This window comes from Lolium rigidum, chromosome 5 (genome assembly GCF_022539505.1).
Source record: "Lolium rigidum isolate FL_2022 chromosome 5, APGP_CSIRO_Lrig_0.1, whole genome shotgun sequence".
NCBI lineage: Eukaryota > Viridiplantae > Streptophyta > Magnoliopsida > Poales > Poaceae > Lolium > Lolium rigidum.
This window is the reverse complement of record NC_061512.1, coordinates 98,079,670-98,087,267: the sequence shown is the minus strand read 5'-3', so window position 1 is coordinate 98,087,267 and position 7,598 is coordinate 98,079,670. Positions and strand designations below refer to the sequence as shown.

General features: G+C 48.5%; 1 long non-coding RNA gene across 1 annotated transcript; it reads right to left on the bottom strand.

Moving 5' to 3' along the window:
- Positions 1-5,813: 5,813 nt before the first annotated feature.
- On the bottom strand, positions 5,814-7,368 carry LOC124651047. The gene is made up of 3 exons (XR_006987261.1): positions 7,076-7,368; positions 6,694-6,967; positions 5,814-6,595 (listed from the first exon to the last, which is right to left on the bottom strand). It is a non-coding gene; the product is annotated as an uncharacterized LOC124651047 (long non-coding RNA).
- Positions 7,369-7,598: the final 230 nt, after the last annotated feature.

Sequence of the window (7,598 nt, the reverse complement as noted above, 5' to 3'; positions counted from 1 at the left end):
CGCCTTTGGCGTGACGGCTGGTCAATTCCTGGGTTTTCTGGTTCATGAACGAGGAATTGAGATCGGCCTGAAAAGTCAGGAGGCGGTGCGTACCATGCAGCCGCCGACCACGAAAAAGGAGCTTCAACGCCTCATCGGCAAGATCAATTTCGTCCGGCGGTTCATCTCTAATCTGTCAGGACGAATCGAGCCGTTCATGGCGCCGGTGAAGACCAAGTCCGACGACGAGTTTCCACCGGGGGCAGAACGACGAACGAGCGTTTGACGAAATTAAGCGATATCCGACAACGCCGCTCGTGCTAGTTCCGCCCCGGCAAGACAGAGCCATTCTACATCTACCCTGTCGCAGGCTGATACGTCCATCGCTTCGGTAGTGGTGCAACTCTACGACGGCGTTGAGAGAGTCGTTTTTACCTCAGCGAGGAGGATGCCGGACGCGGAGACAAGATACCCCGAGGTCGAGAAACTCGCCTCTGTTTATTCTTCACCCGCACCAAGCTCCATCACATCCTTCTGACGGCGGAGATCATCGTCATTTGTAAATCAGACGTCGTCAAACACATGTTGTCGGCCCCTGTTTTGAAAGGCCGACTCGGTAAATGGATGCTTGCGCTCGTCGAATTTGATCTCCCGGTACCAGCCTGCGAAGGCAGTTAAGGGCCAAGCGTTGGCCGATCTCATCGCCGAACGGATCAGCACCAATATAGCAGCACTATCCATTCGTGCATGGGCTATGTTCTTCGATGGATCGGTTTGTGACGGTGGATGCGGCATCGGCATTCTACTCGTATCACCTCGGGGGGCAGAATACTCCTTCTCCATCAGATTATCTACCCCTTGCACCAATAACGTAGCAGAATATGAGGCAATACGTAAAGGAATGGAATTATTATTGGAAGCTGGAGCTGAAGCTGTAGAGCTCTTCGGGGACTCAAAGTTGGTAATTAACCAGCTCACGGAGGAGTATAGTTGCGAAAGTGAATCGGCCCCCACATCTTACTGTCCATCCTCCCACATGCTTGGGAAATATTTCTTGAGGTGTTGACCATTAACAGCCACGGGGAACTTTTCGCCGCTCAATTCCTCCAGCATGTACGCATTACCCTTCAAGGCCTGGACCACTTTGTACGGGCCGTGCCAATTAGGAGACCATTTGCCATATGCCTTATCCCTGGTTCCCAATGGCAACACAGCTTCCCACACAAGATCACCAACTTGGAACTCCTTTGGCCTAACCTTTTTGTTGTAAGCACGAGCCACCTTGGCTTTGTTCTCCTTAATCTTCTCCAACGACCAAAGCCCGAGTTCGTTGCGTCCTCAATAGTGTCGCTCATCAAAGCTGCATACTCTTCACTCGTCGGATCATTCCGAAACGTGACGCGTCTTGATCCAGCCGTAATTTCCCAAGGCAATACGGCCTCTCGTCCATAGACAAGTTGGTACGGCGAGGTCTTTATAGCTCCATGGCACGACATGCGGTAGGCCCATAACGCTTCGATAGCTTCTCGTGCCAATCCCGAGGGTTCTCGTCAATTTTCCTCTTGATCAGCTTGATCGAGGCTTTGATTGGACGCCTCGGCCTGTCCGTTAGCTTGAGCATAGTATGGGGATGATCGGATCGGCTTAATCCCTACGTCATCACGTAACTTCCCGAATTCTTTAGAAGTGAAGACCGAACCTCCATCGGTCGTGATAGTCCGGGGAATTCCAAACCTATGAATGACGTGTTCTTTCACAAACTTGATCACGTCCTCCGATGTTACTTTTTTCATAGGGACGGCCTCCACCCACTTGGTGAAGTAATCTGTGATAACCAAAATCCATTCATGTTTTTTACCCGATGCCGGATGGATTTTGCCGATCATATCCATGCCCCACCCCCGAAACGGCCAAGGCTTGATGATGGGGTTCATCGCCGATGTCGGCACCATCTGAATTTTTCCAAACATCCGACATGCTTGGCACCCCCGTAATAATTGAAGCAATCTTCAAGCATAGTGGGCCAATAAAACCCCGATCGCCCGATCAACCACTTCATCTTATGAGCCGACCGATGTGTTCCACGAGCACCTTCATGCACCTCATGTAAGAGCCGATTTGACTCGCCGGTCCTAGGCACTTGAGTAGCAATCCTTCTAATGTCCTCGTAGAACATTTCGTCTCCTATAAGGACGTACTTCATGGCTCAGTATCTCACCCGTTTAGGTGCCCCCGAGCCGAATCTTTCAAGTAATCGAAGATCTCGGCTCTCCAATCATTCCGTTCCAGGAATTGTATCTCGAACTTCCGCTCCGTCGGCTATATCTATGTAGCCTCGACGCCATTTGTGCGAGATTGTTGGCATCGGTATTCCGGGACCTCGGGATCCAATTGAAGTTAATGTACCGGAACTGTGTCATCAACTCACGGCATTCCACCCAATATGGGAACAGCGATTCACTTTCGCAACTATACTCCTCCGCAATTCACTTCTAAAGAATTCAGGAAGTTCTGTGATGACGTAGGGATTAAACTGATCCGATCATCCCCATACTATGCTCAAGCTAACGGACAGGCCGAGGCGTCCAATCAAAGCCTGATCAAGCTGATCAAGAGGAAAATTGACGAGAACCCTCGGGATTGGCACGAGAAGCTATCAGAAGCGTTATGGGCCTACCGCATGTCGTGCCATGGAGCTATAAAGACCTCGCCGTACCAACTTGTCTATGGACAGGAGGCCGTATTGCCTTGGGAAATTACGGCTGGATCAAGACGCGTCACGTTTCAGAATGATCTGACAGCTGAAGAGTATGCAGCTTTGATGAGCGACACTATTGAGGACGCAACGTAACTCAGTGCTTTGGTCGTTGGAGAAGATTAAGGAGAACAAAGCCGGGGTGGCTCGTGCTTACAACAAAAAGGTTAGGCCAAAGGAGTTCCAAGTTGGTGATCTTGTGTGGGAAGCCGTGTTGCCATTGGGAACCAGGGATAAGGCATATGGCAAATGGTCTCCTAATTGGCACGGCCCGTACAAAGTGGTCCAGGCCTTGAAGGGTAATGCGTACATGCTGGAGGAATTGAGCGGCGAAAAGTTCCCCGTGGCTGTTAATGGTCAACACCTCAAGAAATATTTCCCAAGCATGTGGGAGGATGGACAGTAAGATGTGGGGGCCGATTTCAGAATCGGCCAGTAAAAAAAAAAAACATATATACATCAGAGCCGATGCACAGGCATCGACTTGAGAAAACGTATGGAGATTAACAGTATGCAAGTTCAGCCGATGCACGGGCATCGACTTCAGAGAACAGAGCCGATACGCTGATATCGACTTTAGCGAAATAAGTTTATACAACAGCTTGGCCTCAGACGGCAAGATGAGCCGATATTTCGCTATCGGCTCCCTGTACGACAACTCCATTCGGTAATCAACAAGGGAGCGAAATTAGTTGAGGGATTTTCTTCATTGATAAGGGGATTCCTTACAAAGAAAGAGCCGATTGCTCGGGAAGGGAGAACAAAAGAAGGGTCTATTGACCAATCTACTATTGCTAGGCCTATACTAGTAGATCTTAATCTACGGGCCGTCGCTTCCTTCGTCGTCGTCCTCGTAACTCTCATCGGCACTACCGCCGATGGGTTCCTCGTCGCTGCTCCCGTAACCCTCTACGGGAGCTTCGTCTTCATCTTCATCGTCACCGCTGTCGTCGTCCCACCACATGCGGAGGCGCTTCGCCGGCGGGTAACCCTCGAGGGAGTCGTCGTCGTCGCCATCGTCTTCCTCTTCCTCTTCTTCGTGGGTGGGGCAGCCGTCCCGGGGGAACTGAGTCGTCCTCACTCTCCGACCCGGCTTCCCGACGGCGAGGAACTGAAGACTTTCGTCCCCGCTGGTCAGGGACTGGTCGTCTTCGGACCAGACAGAGGAGGCATGGTCTTCCAGGTCCCATGCTTCTGGGGCGCGGATGTCCGGTGGCGTCTCGCGGGAGGAGGAGGACCCGTAGGAAAGCTCGGAGGAGGAGTCGTGGAAGACCGACGAGGAGGAAGAAGAAGAGGAAGACATGGCTGTGGGAGTTTGGGGTTTTTTTGGTGCCGATGGCCAGAACAGAGCAGGATGGTGAAATGGCGAACTGCTCAGAGCGGTTAAATAAAAGGGGGCCACGGTGAAAAAATTCAATGCCACAGCATTTTTCGAGGAGGCAGTACTCAAAGACAACGGTCAAATTGTGCGAAGCAATGGTTTTGCTCTGCCATGACATGACCCGACGAAAAATGCTGCAATGGTTCTGCTCTGCCATGACATGACCCGACGAAAGGAAAACATAATGATTTTGGAAATATCATTTCCAAAACCAGGGGGGCATGTGTTATCACCAGAATTTGACCAAGTCAGAGGTGGGCCGCGATCGGAGATGGGTGTGAAGAAATATATATAGAAGAAGTATGTGGATCGGCCTTTTTACCAAGTTGGGCTTAATTGCCCGTGTATCTGTAACATATTAGATCATATCTTAGTTTAGAGTTAGAATCTTATTCGTGCACGGTTTGGTGCACGTCCGCATTAGAAAGTCCCCCGGACTATAAATATGTACCTAGGGTTTATGGAATAAACAACAACTCACGTTCAACCCCAAAAACAAACCAATCTCGGCGCATCGCCAACTCCTTCGTCTCGAGGGTTTCTATCGTAAGCGACATGCTGCCTAGATCGCATCTTGCGATCTAGGCAGCACAAGCCCCACGTTGTTCATGCGTTGCTCGTACTGAAGCGCTTTTGATGGCGAGCAACGTAGTTATCATTAGATGTGTTAGGGTTAGCATTGTTCTTCGTTTAAGCATGCTTACGTAGTGCAACCCTCGCATATCTAGCCGTCCTCACGCCTATCTCAGGTGTGGGGGCGGCACCCCGCTTGATCATTATTTAGTAGATCTGATCCGTTATCGATTGCTCCTTGTTCTACAAGGATTAGTTTAATATCCGCAATAGTTTGGCCTTACAAAGGGGGAGGATCCCGTGGCACGTAGGGTGGCGTTCGCAAGTCCTAAACGGGATGTTCCTAGGATCAACTTCATGTTGGTTTTCCGGCCTTGTTTAGGATCGGCTTATGAGCACCGTGCGTGGCCATCCGGCCCAACCTGGAGTAGGATGATCCGATTATGTGGTGAAAACCCTAAATCGTCGTAGATCTCATTAGCTTCATCTTGATCAAGCAGGACCACCAAGTATTCGTACACCCCGTACGGATCATGGGTGGATCGGCTCTTTGAGCCGATTCACGAGATAACCCGAGAGCCGATCGAGGCTCGTATTTAACGTTTACATGTATGCCCCGCAGAAACTAAGCGAGGCAATCTCATCACCTTCCTGACCAGGTATAGGTCAGGTGGCACGCCCTTGCACTTCGCAACGCCGCGTGTGACCAGAAGAGCATTGCGGGCCGTCGCTCGGAGGGGTCTCAGCCAGCCGCAGCTCTAGGCTCCCCCGGCTCTACAGTGTTGACAAGGCCGCTGCCCGCCGGTGGGTTTTGGCAGTCAACACCTGCCCTGTGTACCAAAAGGATGCGGCGAAGACTTACGGGAATGGTCCATCAAATATAAGTACATGAAGGCTAAACACACGGGATTAGTTTGCTTGCACATCCAAGAAGTACATGAAGGCAAAATGCACGGATTAGTTTGTTGATGTTTATTAAGTTGTGTTTTGCCGGTCTAAACTTTGTGCTATGATATTTCTGTGTGTTCGTGTGTGACACTGATACGTCCCAAACGTATCTATAACTAGATGAAGGCCCCGCGCGTTGCTGCGGAAATTTCTAGCTAAACTGTTTCCTTGTAAATATACTACTTCTGCCAAACCGTTTCCTTACTCTGAAACAAATATGGCAGGTGATAGATGTCGTAAAATGGAACCAAATAGGATTGCACGAATTCGTAACGGTATAGGTTAGAAGACATAATGACGTCCCAATCACCCAACCTATTATTGATGGAAGCTTCACTCTGATTGCTTGAACTTGTGACAAAAGACAGCAGTATATATAGATGGAAATACATATGAAAATACATTGCAGAAAGTGTGACATGTATGAACAATGATAGTATGTATGAAAATGTTATCTGTATTAAAAAATGTCAAAAGTACAGAAACTTCTAATTACAAATCAAGAAGGAGGGTACCATCTCACCGTATTCTCACAATTATGACCGATCCATTCATGCTCATTTGAAGGATTTTTTTTTAATATATGAAACAGATTTGCCTCTTGTTCTAAGCTAACAACGGAAGTTACATGGAAATTAGTAGTTGCTAGACTGCAGCATAATAAGCCTGCTAGTAAAGATGGAAGATGAAGAAATTGAGTTCGTACAGAGCAGAGATTAACACCACATAGGAACAAAAGGGGGTACGGAGAAAAATAGTAAAATCATTGGCAGAATAAGCATATTATTTTTACCAATAAAGAAGGTGAAGATGTGCATATGTGCTATTTTTTTTTCGAAATGGGAGAAATCCCCAGCCTCTCCATACCATCAACCTAAATCCTAGCAAGCTCTTCTTACTGCCATGCTTTAACGCCAAACCAAAAGTCTGACCCAGTTAACCTAAACTGATGTCCTCTCCTACAGCGAAGTACACCAATACAGGTATTACCTTTCTTTATTATCGATAAATTGGCAAACTAAAAGTAAAACATGCTGATAGGAATTAAAGAATTCACCTTACAATGTCTTGCCGGCAATTGATATATACACATCTCTTTCACTCTGCTCACGAATGAAGATCATAGAACATTAGCTTTCGAATCTGATTTAGAAATTTAAACCTCAGGGTGCCTCGGATCAGGGAGAGGAAGCGCCATTGAAGGTAGGGGAGACTGAGCGACTGAAGAGTAGTTGAGTTTGAGTATGGATCAGCGGTGCTGGCCGGCAATATCCATGACAAAGGTGTATTAGCAGAATTGAAGCCATGAAGTTGAGAGGCAGCTATAGCTCCTGTAATGTATCCAGATTGAACCATGAGTCTTTCTGGAGGACAACCAAAGCATAAAAAACCACAAGAATCAATTTAACTCTAACCACAAAATGAAAATGGAAGATCACCTGTACAGGAGCAGAGGTACTGCCGTGGGCCTTCAAACAGTCTAGGAGATATGAGGACGAAGCAACATAGTCTTTGCTCAAATCCACTTGACAGAGCGTACGCCTCGATTGAGGAATCAATCATTTCAAGGATTCTTGCCGATTTGCCCATGGCTATGTCCTGCAGCACACAGCTCGCGATGGCTTCTTGGGATGATTCGGTGCACACGACTGGTGTTAACCGCCTAACCGGCACTCGTGCATGGATAAATCGAATGCGGGGGAAAGGTGGAGGCAGAGTGGAGGAGATGGAGGTGATTCCGCGGAGGACATCACACGACTGGTGTTAACCGCCTAACCGGCGCTCGTGCATGGATAAATCGAATGCGGGGGAAAGGTGGAGGCAGAGTGGAGGAGATGGAGGTGATTCCGCGGAGGACATGGGAGGGTGCTAATAAAGAGAAAATAGACTTTCGGGTTACAGGGGAAGGAGAACCGAGAAGTCGCACTAGGATAGGAAGAGAAACTGATTCGTGAGGCAAGG